Source organism: Onychomys torridus, chromosome 13, assembly GCF_903995425.1.
Source record: "Onychomys torridus chromosome 13, mOncTor1.1, whole genome shotgun sequence".
NCBI lineage: Eukaryota > Metazoa > Chordata > Mammalia > Rodentia > Cricetidae > Onychomys > Onychomys torridus.
In genome coordinates this window covers 75,537,413-75,555,230 of record NC_050455.1, presented here as the reverse complement: position 1 = coordinate 75,555,230, position 17,818 = coordinate 75,537,413, and positions in this window count along the sequence as shown.

Below are 17,818 nucleotides of genomic sequence, written 5' to 3'. Positions count from 1 at the left end.
AAAAAAAAAAGTAGATATAGCATATTCTTTACGAATGGAAAGGCCACTGCAGTGGCTTAAATGAGATATGTCCCTGATAGTCTCGGGTATTTGAGCTTGGTCCTAGTTGGTGGTCCTATGGTTCTGTGGTGTGGTCTTGCTAGAGAAAGACCACACCAGGGAGGAAGTTTTAAGAGTAAAAAGCCCTGTTTTAGTGCATTTTGCTCACTCTTCCTTGTGCTTGTTGTTTAAGATGTGACTTCGTAGCTTCCCACCCCGCTGCCATGTCTGTTTCCTGCTGCCTCTATGTTTCTTTCCATTAACGATTCCAACCTCTGGAACCATATGTAGTAGAATATTATTTTAAGGTATATTACTTTTGTTTATGTTGCAATTTGTTTAACTCTGTGAAGCTGTGTTACCAGGCCTGATGGTCTAGAAAAGGACTGGCCAATAGCAAGGCAGGAGAAAGGATAGGTGAAGCTGGCAGGCAGAAAGTATAAATAGAAGAAGAAATCTGGGAAAAGGGAGAGCTAGCAGCCAGAGGAGAAGGGCTCCAGGGGCCAGCCACCCAGCCACACGACCAGCCACAGAGTAATAAACAAGGAAAGGTATTTAGGAATAGACAAGGAAAAGCCCAGAGGCAAAACATAGTCGGGTTATTTGTAAGTCAAGAAAAGCTGGCTAAAAACTAAGAAAAGCTGGCTAGAACTAAGCCAAGCTAAGGCTGGGCATTCGTAAATAAGAATAAGCCTCCACATGTGATTTATCTGGGAGTTGGGTAGTTGGCTCCCTAAAAGAGCCAAAAAAAAAAAATCAACAACTGTAAGTCAAAATAAGTTCATTATTCTATAAGTAGCCATACTCATGATATTTTATCATGGTAACAAAAAAGTAATTAATAGAGACATGTATATCAAAAACAGAAGGAAACTTGAAAATGCAAAATACAGACAAATAACACTAGACTTGAACCATCAATGAGTCAAAAAGGAAGCATAATAAATTAGAAAGTTACTAAAACTAAAAAAACTTCTAAACTTAGAATTTTTAAGTTGGCTCTTTTTCTAGTTTAAGACATACCTAGTATGTTCTTTGAAAAGTCATCACCCTCAAAGACTGAGCACAGTGTCCCTGCATAACCCCCAGGTTCCAAACAGCCAGCTCATGCACTAAGGACAGGCCCAGGTCTCACTGCCTGGGTGCCTCCCAAACAGTTCAAGCTATTCAACTGTTTCACTTATCCAGAGGGCCTGATCCAGTTTGGGGGCTCCTCAGCTTTTGGTTCATGGTTCATGTGTCTCCATTAGTTTGGCTATTTGTCCCTGTGCTTTTTCCAATCTTGGTCTCAACAATTCTTGCTCATACAATCCCTCCTCTTTCTTGACAATTGGACTCCTAGAGCTCCACCTGGGACATTTCCATAAATCTCTTCATCTGATTCCATCAGTTATTGGATGAGAGTTCTAGCATGACAGTTAGGGTGTTTGGCCATCTGATCACCAGACTAGGTCAGTTTAGGCTTTCTCTTGACCATTGCCAGTAGTCTACAGTAGAGATATCATTGTGGATTTCTGGGGATCTCTCTAGCACTTTGCTTCTTCCTATTCTCTTGTGGTCTTCATTTATCATGGTCTGTTATTCATGTTCTCCCGCTCTGTTCTTGCTCCAGCTGGGATCTCCTGCTTCCCTAAGCTCTCTTTCTCTTGAACCTTGCCCTTCATTACCCCTGTACTGAATCTACCAGGTTGAGCTGAATCCCCAGGGGAGTCTTTGCCCTGGAGGAGATAGGAATGGGGGGTGGGCTGGAGGGAAGGCAGAGGCAGGGGTGGGAGTGGGGAGGACAGGGGAACCCATGACTGATGTGTAAAATTAAATTATAAAAGGAAAAAAAGGAAAACATTATCCTATATTTTCCTTAGCATAAAAATTTGATTTGACTCGGTTTTTAATAATTTAGTGGCAAAGAGGAGAATGGTGTATTTAAATCTATAGCTATCTCAATCAGGAAAGTAGTGTGCACATACAATTATAATTTAAGAAAATATTATTAAAACATCAGAACTATATATGAAAGATAAATTGAAATTTTATGTTTTTGTATAAACTAGTCAAAATAAATATTTTTTTAAAATTCAGTAAAAAAGTCATCGCCCAGCAAACATACTTTGCCAGTTCTTTTTATTTTACATTGTTATTATTATTATTATTATTATTATTATTATTATTATTATTACTATTATCATTATGTGTGTGTGTGACTTCTTGTGTTTTTCTCTCATATTCCATCTTATTTTTTGAGACAAGGTCTCCCACTGATCCCAAAACCTTTAAGTAGGCTGTCTAGCTGGTGGTGCATCTGGACCCACAGGTCTCTGCTCATCAATGCTGGGTTTATGCACAATGTGTGTGTATGTCTGGCTTTTCTGTGGGTGGTAGAGACTAGAAGTGAGGACTTAGTGTTGGCATAATGGTCACTCTTGCCCATTGAGCTATCTTCCTGTCCAAGTATGCAAAATCCAACGTGTTCATACTTTTTGTTCTCAGAATACCTTAAGATGCTTTTAAAAAATTCACTTATATACCTCTACTGTATAAAAAATAATTTTTATATTTACAAAGCCTTAAATACGGTCACAATTATTTATTTTCAAAGAAAATGTCTATGACATAAATGCAAAAGTCCATAGATTTTTTTACTAATCCTTACAGCAGCTGCATAGGCCTATTCCTTTTTAACATATGCCTTCTACTCACTTTTAAGTGTAAATGACTTTATCTCAAAGCATACTTATTCAATTAGGAAGTGCAATGAAATGCAGTAATAACTCACCTTGGTTTGAAAGTTACTCTTTTCATAGTTCCATTCACATTTCACTTTTCTACAACATAAAGTAAACCAATTACTAATCAGCTATTACAAATAATTAGAATACTTCTGGACAACAAAATGTGAATTTCAGACTTTTAGGGTAATTAAAAGAACTATTTGTGCCTCCAATTACTGTTGTTTTTATAGTCTGACACCAGCTGTCCATGGACAAATGATAAAGTAGGAAATTCAAGTAATTACTCAGATATTTTAGGGAAAATCAAGTGTTTCAGCTACACATGTTCCAGCCAATACTTTGTTTAAATTATTTTTATTTTTCCCTTTTTCATGGAGATAAGGATATTCAAGTCCTTCGGAACATTTTCTGCATTTTCTTATTTAGATTGAGTTAAATAAATCTCCCCCTCTTTACTGCTTAACTCAAAATGAAATATTAATATTAATATACAGGACCCACTAGACTCAGATATCAATGTTGAAATTTACTTAGAAATCTAGACATAACTTGGGGTTGGAGATTTAGCTCAGTGGTAGAGCGCTTGCCTAGTAAGCACAAGGCCCTGGGTTTGGTCCTCAGCTCTGGAAAAAAAAAAGAAATCTAGACATAACTTAAAATAGATAATAAAATATGATGTGGTAGATAGGAGTATAAAATATACAATTTCATAGGAAAACAGTTTGCCACTTTCCTACAAAAATGAACAAAACAAAATGAACCTATAATATTCATATTGGTATTGATCCAAAGGTTCTAGAACCTCCTTCAAAAAAATATATACCTATTCAACAACAATGCGACTTCTCTTGTATTTAGTGAATGGATGTGTGTACTCTTTTTCAGATAAAGGCATATTCTTTGGTACAATAAAGAAACAGTCTACGAAGCTGGAAAAAAAAAAAAGAAACCAATTCAAATGAGAAACCAATTCATATTACTCCATGAAAGAAGCCAAACTGAAAAACCTCATACAAAGTGGTACTCCAATCCTAAAACACTCTGAAAACATAAAACTAAATAGTCATTCAAAAGATCAATAGTTGGCACACTTTGGCTGGTGAGGAGGGATGAATGGCTGAAAAGCAGGTAATTTAGGACAGGGTAGCTACACTTTGCAGTTCCACTGTGTGCATGTGTGTCATAGTACAATTAGTACAAATCTGTTAAATCATGACTGATGGAATTGACCTGGGAAGGAAGGAAATCAGAGACCAACCTCTACATCGACATAATTATTCATCAGCGTGAACAAGTGAAGACACTTGTCTCTCTGAAGGAGTGGCAACTGTGTGCATGTGGCACAGGGGGTTGGTGTTTTATTGGGAAGGAAAGGTGAATTTTGAGATAGAAGATCAGGGCAGTTCCCCTGCAGTCTCGCTGGCATTTACCAATAGACTTTGGTGTGATGATCTGATCAGGAGTGAAGGATGTTCTGCTGAGGGGAGAGGAATGGATTCCTCAGTAAGAGGCCACACAAGCCTTCAGACTTTTATCAATAGCCTCCATTCCTGAGAGTATAAAGGCGTTACCAGTAAAGTCAACATATATGTCTGGAGTTTCTCAGCCTGTCCAAGTTTATTAACCCTTCAATCCACTAGGACATATAATATTTGAACAGAATCATCTTTGTAATCTGCAAACGTCAGGCGTGAATGCTAGGTCAAATCATGTACATTGAGGTTCTGACTGTGTGACTCCTGGGAAATATGGAAAAGGTCTGATTTTCCCTCAATTTTTTTTTGTGAATCTACACTATTGAAAATAGACTCAGAGAAATGCAAAACCATGTCAGATGTTTGTTTACTATTAGAAAAACTGTTACCACCTATGGATCTTGATTGGGTTCATTTTCTCAGATAGTTAAAGAATTCGAGGGCAGGAAAAAATCTCAAGGGCCACAGAGGGCAGCAGGGAAATTCTCAAACACAGCCATAGGAATGACAGAATCAGCTTGTAAAGAAAGGCTTTTATTAGGGGCAAAGAAACAGACAACTAGTGAAAACAGGAAAAAGACCTCTCACTATTGTAGAATGTTTATTTAACTAGGCAAAGATTTGTTTCATTTGTTTATGCAGCATTTGTTTAAAGATGTAAAGATATGTAGCATTTTTGTTGATTAAATAAAATAAACCTGGGCTCAGAGAGGTGGGGTGAGCAACTAGATGACAGGAAATAGCAGGGAGGATCTCAGTGTGGGTTTTTCAGTTGGGGTATTGTGGAAGGGTGTGGCTTCTAAGAACACCAGCTGAGACAGAAAGTTAGACAGTTGACACTCTAACTCTGAACTCACAGGTTTTCACCCTAGGCTTTGAACCTCAAATTTTATTAGAAAAATAGAGATTTAGTTAAAGCCACCTTTAACAGCAGCAACAGAACCATTGTCTAGGGGAACAGAATTCCCCAAGGCTACGGCCTTTGTAGCCAGTAGCCAGGCTGCTGGTTGTGTAAAGGGTAGCCACTGTGACAAAGGTAAAACCCCACTCCACAAAACAGAGAGGTTTGTCTTTGAGGGCTGGGGACTTTTACAGGCCTTGAAGAGTCTTCCTCCCCTAATTATAACTATAATAATTTATAATTGTGCATATTTAAATTATAATAATATTATTGTTGCTTGTCCAGAAAGCAAATTGAAGACAGTAGAAAAGAACAGGACTGAGTGAGTCAAATACTGTAAACCAGGAAAAGTAATTACTGAACATATGTTTACATAAAATTATTTAGTTTACTTCACATAAATTCTCTACAATTAATGGGATTAACTATTCATTTATAATCTGAACTCTGAAACTGGCCAAATGTGCATTTCCCATGCAGTTTCCTTCAGGAAATACAAACAAGTAGATTTGCCAAAATTGACCTCCTAAAACTCACTATTCAACTGATGAAAAGTAGAGAGGATGTTCTTTCCACTCTCTTTTGTCTCAGTCTCTTTCCCTGACTCCTCCTCCCTTTCATCACTCTTATTTTCTTGGTCTATTCCATTTTGCATGTGTGTGTATCCCATTAGCCAATATGTTTTTAGCTAGTAGAGGTTTTATAGGCTATCTTCCCAAAGCAAAGGTTTCCATTTGCACCTTACATTAACTGAGCTCAAAGCACACACAGATTTAATTAGAATATTTTATTTTCTCTGAAACTACAAAGAATTTATATCCATGGAAGCTTAACTTCCCCTTAAAGTACTTTCTTCCTGTTTGTGGCCACTGAGGTCCTTTATGTAGATTGTAATTGTTAGGGTTGGCGTTCAAAACAGAGAGCTCCACTCCGATATCGGGTCACAAATGAAGCTTTACTTTAACACGAGCTCGTGGGACACCAGTGCGAGGAGTAGCTGGTGACCCCGAGTTTGAGGCTCACAGGCCTTCTATGAGGCAGTTCTACCAGGGCAGGGGAGTGGGGTCACCCCGAGTGCAGACACCTGGATGCCAGATGTCTCCACGGTCTTTCTCAGAGTCTGGGTAGGTAAATGAATTCCAAGCTTATCTAGCAAGGGGTTATTTGGCAAGCATTCTTCTCAAGCGATTTATCTTGCAAACCCAACCGCAGGGGTCATCCTGCAAGCATCCTGTTAGCATAGCATGATGGGCTAACTTTTCTGGTATGGGGCGTGGGGGCAGAGTGCAGTATTTTCCACTGAATCTGCAATTAGCAGAGCTGGGGGGAGGGCTTTGTTTCCCTTACAATGGCCCTTTCATAATGAAACAGAGACAACCACCCAGGCCCATTCTCCTTTCTTACAACATTTACTTCAGAACATTTGTGATTGTGAGTTGTGGATTCTCCTGCCTAGCTGTGGCCTGTTCAACTGTTCAATCAGGTGCCTTAGGCAAACAAGGTTAAACAGATACAATACATCTTCTCATAATTAAACAGATGCATCATAAACAAAATACATCTTTGCATAGATAAAATAATATTCCACAAGTCCTAGTTTTTCTCCATTATTATTAACTTTTATTAATTATATAAAATAACGTTACAATTCAAAATTCAATTATATATATGTATATAAAATTTAATTATCTTCAATTCTTTATTACCATGTCTTGCTCCTCCATCCCACTATTCTTTCTCCTTCCTATGAACCAGCTTACTTTTAAATATTCCATTCTCCTGAAATTTAGAAATATTATACTGACAAATTTTACTCAATTCATGCTTTTCTTCTAATAGTTGACTTGTCTTAATTCTTAGCCATTTTATATTCTGCATATGCTTCATTTAGCTACTGTTGAAAACTGTCTTAGTCAATGTTCTTTTCTGTGAAGAGACACAATGGCTGTGGAAACTCTTAAAAAAAGAAAGCATTTAATTGGGGCTTGCTTACATTTCAGAGATTTAGTCCATTATTCTGGCGGGGGAGCTTGTTAGCAATCAGGTAGATATGTTCCTGGGGAAGTAGCTGAGAGTTCTACATCCATATCCATAGGCAGCAGAGAGAGGGAATGATTCTGGGCTTTGATTGGGTTTTATGAAACCTGAAAGCCCACCAGCAATGTCACACTTCCTTCAATGAGGCTATATATCCCATAATCCTTTCAAATTCTACCATTCCCTGGTGAGCAAGTATTTGAATCTATGAACCTATTATTGTATTTTTAATATGGTGAGCAGCAGTTATGGAGGGGAGCCTTGGAGAGAGATGCACCATGCAGACAGGTCTCATGTGGAGTGTTTTGTTGGGGGGACAGGAGAGAAGGGAACTGAGGAGAGAAAAGGAAGAAGAGAAAAAGAGACAGTGTTGTACCCATTTCTTGAAAGCCCCAGAGACCACCAAGGAGCCCGTTTTTGATGCAAGCATATAAGCGTCCTTTTATTGTCAGGTTTGAACCTGGGCCACTGGTAGGCCAATGGAGGGAAATGGGGCAACAGCAGGCCCAGAGATAGGAGATCTTTTTTAAGAGAAAAATCACAAGCCAGGAGTTACATGCCTTGGCATCTTGGGATTGGGTAGAAGGGATATGGGGCAAGGTAATTTTTTTGAAACTATTGGTCTAGATTTTGGGAACAAAACCACATTTGAAACCATTGGGTTAGACTTTTGGCAGGTTAACCACAACCTATTGAGCAGAATTATCTGTATATCTTCAAGGGCTATAAGCCACAGACAGAATGTTTACAGGAGCATACTGCCCTGTATCTGTTCAAAGTGTCATGGCACATTCCTGAGGTCTTTCCTGGAACTGAGTACAGCAGTTGGTCTAAGATGGTGGCCCCACCCTAAGATGGAGTCTGTATTGCCTTCACAATGGGAAAGGGGGGGAAGAGCATGTGCAAACATGACCTCGGGAGAATAGAGAGAGAAATCTGGTGAAGCCTCACCCTTCTATGAGGAGACAAAGCACATGCACAGAGAGCCCACACAGCAATGAGGGCATAATGTTGTAAGGGCCCTGAGTGGGCCAAGGTATTGCTTGTATGTAGACCAGGTCTCCCCTCCCCCAAGGGGCAGGTCTGAATGCTAACACTTATGGGGACCATTCTCTTTCAAACCACCACAATAACTAATCCTTTTTGAAAATAGTGAACCAAAGCAATTGATTCAATGTGCTTTTTTTATGAATCTTCTTCATATACTCAACTATGGTGTCACATAAGAATCTATGAACATCTGTTAATAGATCATTTGATCAGTGGCTATATCAGTCTGGGGTTGATTTCTTACAACATTTAGGCTTGGTGGTTTAGGGTTACCATGTAGTCATCTGGTACAAGATACAGATAGTAACCTGTTTTCCCTGAATTTCATTTTTGGATAAACTGCCTGATATAGACAAGCTTTCTAGTAAGTCCAAAAATGTCCCTGTGATCACAGAAGAGAAATAAGAAACAGTACCATTGTGAGAGCCAAAGTTACATTTTAAGTTTTAATTACTATGCCCTAGAGATCTGTGAAACAAAAATGCCTCTCATCGCATCTGTAAGACTCTTGCTCAAGGACAGATAGTTCCTGAAATGTTGGAGGCTGTTTCTTATGGGAGATAACAAGATGCATGTTTTTCACTGCCCTAAACAAGGTTCTTTGACTCATTTGCACCCTGACCAGATGTGCTCGATCTCTTGTGGGTGGAGGTTCACAGGTAGGAACTACATCATGATATATGCTTGCTCCTGATTGGACCTAATGGGAAATGCAATGAATTATGGGTTTTCCGTCTTAAGCCCTCGCCATACTTGATTCTGGCCATTTCCCTGGAATCCAGGTATGGACCTAGCCAGAGTCTATACACCTGGCCAGTATTAATTAAAGCTTGCTTCAAAACTGGCTTTAAACAGTGGTAGTGGCTTTATTCTCAATCAGTGGGATTAACAACATCCCACACATATGCACAAAAGAGCAAGGCTAAATGAAATTAAAACAAACAATAAACAGAAATTTAAAGAATTTGTAAATATTTCTTTGGTCCAAAAAGTTAAAGAGCAATCACAAAGTCAGTGCTTAAGAGAACACAAAGTTATAAGTGAAAATTATAGAAATCAGAAATTCATGTATTGTTGTGTGACTAGGAGTTAAACAGATTTTCTGGTAGCTAGACACACAGGGAGATGGCCCATGTCTAAGTATATAAGAAGGCAAACTTTCAAGGTGGCTACCTTCTTCCTGGCCATCCCGAACTTAGACAAAACCCTGGCAGCTTAAAAACAATGATCTTCCATAAATTTTCTCCCTTCTGTAGGCCACTTGCTGAAGACTGACTTAACAGGTTGGATGCCAAGTCAGGAAATGTTCCATAACAATTGTGAGCAATTAACCATCCTGTCTTTCTATAAATGTAAATGGAGGCTTTTCTCTGTCCTACCCCATTCCACAGCTATTTCCAAATAATCACTCATAGGCTTAATATTAATTACAGACTGTTTGGCGTATTGCTCAGGCTTGTTACTACCTAGCTCTTACAACTTAAAATAACTCATTTCTATTAATCTATGTTTTGCCACGTATCTCATGATTTTACCTGTGTTCTAATATATCTTGCTCCTCTGGCAGCTAGCTGGCTTCTGTCCCCAACTCTGCCCTTCTTCTCCCTGCATCTCTGCTTGGATTTTCTGCTTGACTCTATCCTGCCTTGCTATAGGCCAAAGCAGCTTTTTTTATTAAACAATGGTAATAAAACATATTTACAGGAAACAGAGTGGTTATCTTACAGCATTTCATCCTTTCTGTCTAATCAAAAAGGAAGGTTTTTAAATTTAACATGGCAAAATTACATGTCACAAAATGGTTATCAGGTAAGAATTATAATATCTAGTCTCTTTGTATTTGACAAAATTAGCAAAAATACTCTATCCTATCTTTGTGAGTCTAAAGTTTCATATCTAATTTATCTTTTATCCTAAGGAAAACTATAACTATCTAGCCTTTAACTCCATCAAAGATCCCAGAAGGATATAATATTGCTTGAGTAAACAGGAAGTATATTGCAAACAACTTCCAAAAGTCTAGAAAAGACAAAGACAACTGGCTGCCTTGACAGTCACCCAAAGTTCTTCTGTAACACTGGGGCATTCATCTTCAGCCTATAGGCCTAGAGTCTTTGGCAGAATTTTCAGTCAGGCAGGAAATTTGAAGGAAAATCCTCCCTATATTGGCAAAGTTAGTCAGTCATTTTCCTCTGTGTGCTGCAGAATGTCTGACAGTTTCTTCTGTGAGTCAGGAACTTGAAGGACCATCCTGCCTTGTTTTGGCAAAGTTTAATGGTCACTTTCCCATGGGTCATACATGTCCAGTTTATACAGAACACTATCAAACAGTCCAGTCAAGAGTAGTTTCTTGGCTAAATGGCTAACCTTGCCACATTGAAATCAAATTCCATAAAGAATTTCTTAGATGTTATGTGTTCATGTATCAAGCTTTCTCAGGGTTTATGTGGATGCACAGGTGGCAGGTTGGAGCACTATATGTAAACAGAGGGTTTTCACTGTGCCACTTCATCCCACAGACATTTCCAAATAATCACTCAGAGGCTTAATTACAAACTGTTTGGCCTATTGCTCAGGCTTATTAGTATCTCTTCCAACTTAAATTAACCCATTTCTATTAACCTATGTTTTGCCATGTGTCTCATAATGTGCTCTAATACATCTTGCTCCTCTAGTGGCTGGCTGGCTTCTACACCCAACTCTACCCTTCTTCTTGTATCTCTGCTTGGATTTTCTGCTTGACTCTATCCTGCCTTGCTATAGGCCAAAGAAGTTTTTTTTATTAAACCATGGTAGTAAAAACATATTCACAGCATACAGAAGGGTAATCCCACAGCAAATAAACTAAGCAACCCCACTGGGGGAGAAAAAATCTTCAGAGACTTTCAAAACTACAGCCCTAGAGAACAGGCTATGTTTGGGCCTCTGGAGCCTACTCAACTCCAACCCACTTTGCAGAGGATCTTTTCTCCGTGTGTCCTTTCCATGCCTGTGCTTCATCACCCCCAATAAACACCTTTCTTCAACTGCAGGTTCTGTCTGCTCCTGTTTACTCTGCGTGAGGTTTCTAACAAGCTACTTATCTTCCTGCCTTTTAATTATTTAACTGACAGAAGAAAATGAATCCAATCAAAATCCCTTGATGCAAATGGCACTTCCAATGTTTTAATGACTCTTTCTAGAACCAATCTTTATCAACAAGTTTGTCTTTAGCCTACTTTTGCAAATTACAATGAAAATATTGCTGTCCTTCTCATAAATAAGGACAGTTCTCCCATAATTTATTCATTTCTTATATAAGAGCTTATTATAAATGTGTATCATTTACTCCACTGAAACATCCATCCTGTTAAGGTTCCACTTCTCACTTGTTCTCAATGATAACGTCCCAGTTTTGTAAAACAGGATTCCCATGATGTTATAGATGATCTTGCTCAGCCTTATTGTTCAACCCCATAAGGTATGTCTGAAGAGACAGTCTGTCTCCCAAGACAGCCTGTCCCCTTGGGCATACAATTCCAGGAAGGAGAGAGGCAGGAACACTCCCTAAGGCTGCAACAAGCTCCTCATTCTGAAGCCTCTCACCTCACCACAACAAATGTCACAGCCAGCCTTTTCCCTGATAGTCCCTTTAGTTTCCCATGGGAGAGAGGCTGCCCCTAATTGTGTGCACTGATTAACAAAATCTCATCTGTTGAAGGTCAGACTCCTGTCTCTGTCTACCTGTGTCTCTTTACACTGCCTAAGGAATCAAACTCATCACACCCACTTTATGTCACTTTGATAACTGTCACTGTCCTGGCCAAACCTATATTTGCATGCGTAATAATATTCATGTAAACTAAATAGAACTGTAAAAATACATCTACCTACCAACTGATTTTAGATAATATTTACATGTACAAAAATTGTGACTGGCCCAAATATTGCCAAATGGTAATGTGTAGTCATTTGTTTTACATTTTGGCTCTTTGCTTTTTCTGGGGCCCACCCCTCAGGTCCCAAATAAATCACACATGGAGTCTTATTCTTTCTTTGAATGCCTTGCCTTTCTTAGCTTGTTTCTTGCCAGCTTTTCTTAATTTATTCTGTCTGTCTTTTGCCTCTGGGCTTTTATCTTTCCATATTTCTAAAAACTTTTCTTTACTTTTTACTCTGTGGCTGGCTGTGTAACTAGGTGAGTGGGCCCTTGTGTCCTCCTCTCCTGCTTTTCTCATTCTTTAATTCTTTCTTCCCAGATTTCTCCTTCTGTTTATTCTCTCTGCCTGCCAGCCCCACCTATCCTTTCTCCTGCCTTGCCATTGGCCATTCATCTCTTTCTTAGACCAAACAGGTGTTTTAGACAGTCAGAGTAACACAGCTTTATAGAGTTAAATAAGTGCAACATAAAAGAATGCGACACATCTTTACATCATTAAACAAATGTTCCACAGCATAAACAAGTGTAACACATCTTAAAATATTTTACAGCAGTAATGTATTTCTTCTGTCCATTCACAGCTGCTCTGTTGTGAATCCTGAAACACAGGCATTTACACAGCATGTTACACATGGTTGCCAATCCTTTGAACTCAGTCTTCACACATCAACTGCCAGGACTCAACTCATAACCCAAAAGAAACAATTCTGAACCTGTTAATTCTTCTGGTTTATTTCACATTCATTTCTTAAACCTATCTTTCACTGTGGGATGGTCTTTCTGTAAGCTGTGAATATGTGTTGCTACTATTGGTAAATAAAGAAGCTGCTATGGCCTAAGGCAAGGCAGAATAGTGCCAGGTGGGTAATCCAAGCAGAGAGAGAAGGAGCTGAAGGTGGAGTCAGAGGAGACACTGAGCACTGCTGGGGGAGCAAGATGTAATGGAACACAGGTAATGCCACAAAGCCACGTGGCAAAACATAGATTAATAGGAATCTGTTGAATTAAGTTGTAAGGACTAGTTAATGAAAGCCTGAGCCATAGGCCAAGTATTTGTAATTAATATAAGCCCCTGTATGTTTAGTTGGGACAAAGTGGCTGTGGGACACAGGAAAACTTTATTTTTTCAAAGTATAATTTTGTTGCTCAAATTTTTAAAGGTCTTGTAATAAAAAACTCAGAGTAAGATATTAGGATAAATGCTAAAAGATCAGAGAGACAAAGGAACAAGTCACATTTTCACCTCTAGGACTCCTCAGCCTGAAAAAGGCTGCTGCTAAAAGGGGCAGTTCTGCTGAAAAGCCTTTTGTTCCTGTGCCCTACATGTTATACACCTTTCTCCACCCAGTCATCACTTCCCGGGATTAAAGGCGTGGGCCACCACTGCCTGGTTCTGTTTTCTCTCCCAGACTGAGTCAATCTCATGTAGTCCAGGGGGGCTTTGAACTCACAAAGGTCCAGATGGATCTCTACCTTCTGAGTGCTAAGATTAAAGGTGTGTGCCACCAGGACCTGGCCTCTGTTTTTAATCTAGTGGCTTGTTTTGTTCTCTGGTCTTCAAGCACATTTTATTAGGGTACACAATATATCACCACATAATTTAACATGGCCATTTCTCACTTTGGTTAACTTTGTCTTGGCCACCATTGTGTCTCACCCAGACTACAGTGGTTACCTGCTGACAACTCTGTCTGATGAAAAGTATTCCCCTGATGAGAGAGTCAGTCATTTCTTTCCTTAAAAGCAGGTGTCATGGCATGTGTTTGTTTCTCTTCATGTGTCCTCCTTCTCCAGGAATCCCTTTTGTTTGTCTTTTATGAGATAAACTTGTTTGACCAGGTGTCACCAGCTTCTGAGATCTCCTGAAATGCTTTAATGTCTAAAATTAGCTAATTCTGCACTCTTTGTCACATCTTCGCCTCTTCATAAATCCCTTTAATTAGCCAATTGGGATGGGCTATAATATTGAACCTCAACCAGTGAGTAACAGTAAAGTTCCACTTCTATTAAAGATGAGAGGTAAAGATCATCTTGGCCATGATCCTGTTACTTGCTTGTCTCATTTAGATGTGTGATACACTCTTTCTTCAAAAGAAAAGATTGTCTTACCAGGTATACTTCACTTTGGTCGGGTGTTTCTTCATGCAATAAAGAGATTACTTATTTTAAACACAATATTATCTCTTTTTTACATAATCCCATCTTTATTAAGGTATCCCCAAATGTCAAATTAAATTATCTAAATAAAACTGTTCCCCTCTAAAAAGATGTGTACCTCCTATGCCATTTGCAAGCACTAGACCAGGGCATGCCCTTTGTCCAATGGAACTTATACAAAATCAGAAAAAAACTGGTTCAGGGCCTGGGTGGTGGTGGCACACACCTTTAATCCCAGTACTCTATGAGTTTGAAGCCAGCCTGGTCTACAGAGAGAGATCAAGGACAGGCACCAAAACTACACAGAGAAACCCTGTCTCAAAAAAACAAACAAACAAACAAACAAAAAACAAACAAATAAAACAAAAAACAAAAACAAACAAACAAAACAAAAAATCCAACAACAACAAAAACCAAAATAGGTTCAGGAATATTGGCTTGTCCTTATATTATTTGCCCAAGAGAATGATATACTTTGTATTTCCTTCAGTGAGGATCTTGTGACCTTGAAAGAATAAAACCTGGATGAATATTAAGAGCCAACCTAGAAGTTTGTAACTAAGTAAAAGGAAACTATTTGTTATTGTATACCAAAGAGAGTTTATGTTCCATCCCTATAGCAGAATCTAATCACTCAGACAACAGCAATCTATGCTTTGAGGGGGTGTTAACCCAGGAGCTGTGGCATAGGTAAAACAGATAATTCTCATGCTCAACCATGGTAGTAAATCAACAAAACAGAGAAATTGATATATAAAATTAACTGGAAGGCAGATGGTTTCTTAATAAGCCTTTGCTTGTTCTTGAAAGCTTTAGAAACAGAGTGATATTTATGTAGTTTTGCTATTTTTATCTTTGCTTGATAGGAAATTAAGTGGAAAAAAATCTCACCGGTTTTGTAAGCAATATTAAATGATTCAGGTGTTCTTTACTAAATAAGTGAAAACACCACTAAGAATGTTTTAAGACACAGCTCTTGATTAGCTTTTGTTTTTATAAGAGCTCTGTTCAAATCTTAAACATTATCACAGACACACAGGCCTATATACATACATACACACACACACACACAGTCACACACAAACACACACAAACACACACACACAAACACACACACACACACACACACACACACACAGTTCTTTCAGTGATAGGCAAAAAGACGTGTTAGATACATCTGCCCAAAAAAGCATGAGCTCACTAGTGAAAATACAATCTGGACAAAAGAAGGTTTTTGTATGAAATTGTAAGAACAGAGACCTGCATGGAACATACTGATATGTAGCAGGAACTGCTTTAAAAATTCAAATATAAAAATTTGAAAGTTCAAAGCTTCTTAAATGTGGGTTTCTACAAAATGAAATCATATAAATTATTTCTTACTCTAAAAGAAAGGAATCAGAGCAAGAATATTCAGAAAAACAATTAAAATAATAATTAAGCAAACCCAAAATCCAGAAGTGTAGTACCAAATCTTATAGCTCAAGATCTGACACCTGTGACAATGAATTATCTTCTGTGCTCTGAAGAGAACCTGCAGCTCCACTTCCCTGATTCTCCCATCCATAACACACTGCTTGTTTCATCAGGTAGTATTGACATTTCTATGACTTACATTTGGGATTCACTCCTAGTCTCCTGGTCTCCATGGAGCTTGGGTAGTCTAAGTTCTCCCTTGTCTTACATCTTTAGCCAACTCCAGTACATACTAGCCAGTATTCTGACTTATTCTCCATAGTCCTGACATTTCTGCTATGCTGGAGTCTCCATGCATCTAAGGCTTTCACCAATGGTCTCCCCTGACCTTTCACAGTACCAAGCCTAAGTTGATTTCCCTGACCCCTTCACATAATTAAAACCACACCAAGTGGGAGACTGACACATTGCCAAGCTTAACTTTAAGTTTAAGACAAAGAATTGACACTTGCACCCTATACCATAGTTTCTGTTTCCTGACCCTTAGGAAATACTTCCCAGAAGATTTCAAATCAATGATGCTGATCTCTTCCTAATTACACCTGACGGTTTAACCTCAGTTAACCAGAACCTAGTATTCCAGTGTAACCTCAGTTAACCAGACCCTGTGTTCTAGTGAAGCTAAGGTCTCACTTCAGTGGTGCTGGTCTCTTGTTAATCACAGCTGATTCCACTGATGCAGATTCATAATTCAAAATATTGCATGGCCAGCTCTGATAGAGTCTTTGAGAAACTCTCAAACTTTTCTTTGAAGCTTCAGAAGCTAGGCCTCCTAAGTTTTCACTGCTTTCAAGACTGTTATTTTCTAAGCACACAATGACCTTTGCAGAACATTTCAAATGCTTCCACGATTTTCACAAAAGAACATGGTCGTGTCTGTCACAGCAATACCCCACAATTTTGGTAGCAATTTTCATTACAGTCTTCTTCCTGATGGCATGATAAATGTCATTACCAAAAAGCAACTTTCGGAGGATGGGATTATTTAATCTTATCTCTTAGAGTCTAGTCACAAAAGTGAACCAGGGAAACAATACAAGGTAGAGACTGAGTCATGGGCAATCCTATTTACTGGCATAATCTTCATGGTCCACACAGCTTTCTGTTTTATACAACTGAAACCACCAGCCCAGAAGAGGCACTACACCCAGTGGGCTGTGCCTTAACACATCAGCCATTAATTAATAAAATGCCCCACTGATATGCTTACGGTTTTCTTATTTGAGTTTACCACCTTCTCTATGACTCCAGCTTGTGTCACTTTGATAAATACAATAAACAAACAAACAACAAAAACACAACACTGAAAACACACAAGTATAGCACAAAAAAGACTCAATTTGAGAATAGTGTGAAGTCTGACATTTAAGATAAAGAAAAGGAAGTAAGCTGGAAATTACAAAGTATGTTAAATATCATGAATGTAAAATGACTTCCAGTCATATAAACTTTAATCAAAAGATGCTGTTGTATCAAGAAATAGCATGGAACCCTCCAACAGAAAGAAGCAACAGCGTTTTCCCTCCAGATTGAAGAAACAAGAATTACATAAGAATCATTATCCATACCCCATTCTAAAGGGAAATACTTTCACGTTTTAAAGAGAAAACTCACCTAAAATATGTCATCCATTCTGACTAAATTCCAATTGGAGGTCAAACTCCAAATTTGCAACTTTGCCCAGGTAAGTTTGAATCCTATCACCCAGTAAAATCCTATTAATGTTAACTCTAGGACAATTTCCATATTCTGTACATGGAAATTCCCACCTGTCTCATATTGTGAGCTGGATATTAAAGATGGTTGTGGCTGAATACATTCAGAAACAACTGATTGGTTTATCCAGTTAATGTCTGTTGTAAAACTCAAAATAAAATTCTTGAAAGTTCAAATGGAAAAAGGAAACCCTCAATTTAGAAATAGTTTATAGTTCTGGTGACCCAAATAATCATAAATTATTTATGTGTCATAAAACATGGCATAAGGACTTAGTAAAACTAAGTTACAAATAAATGATAAATCATTCAAAGAAAGT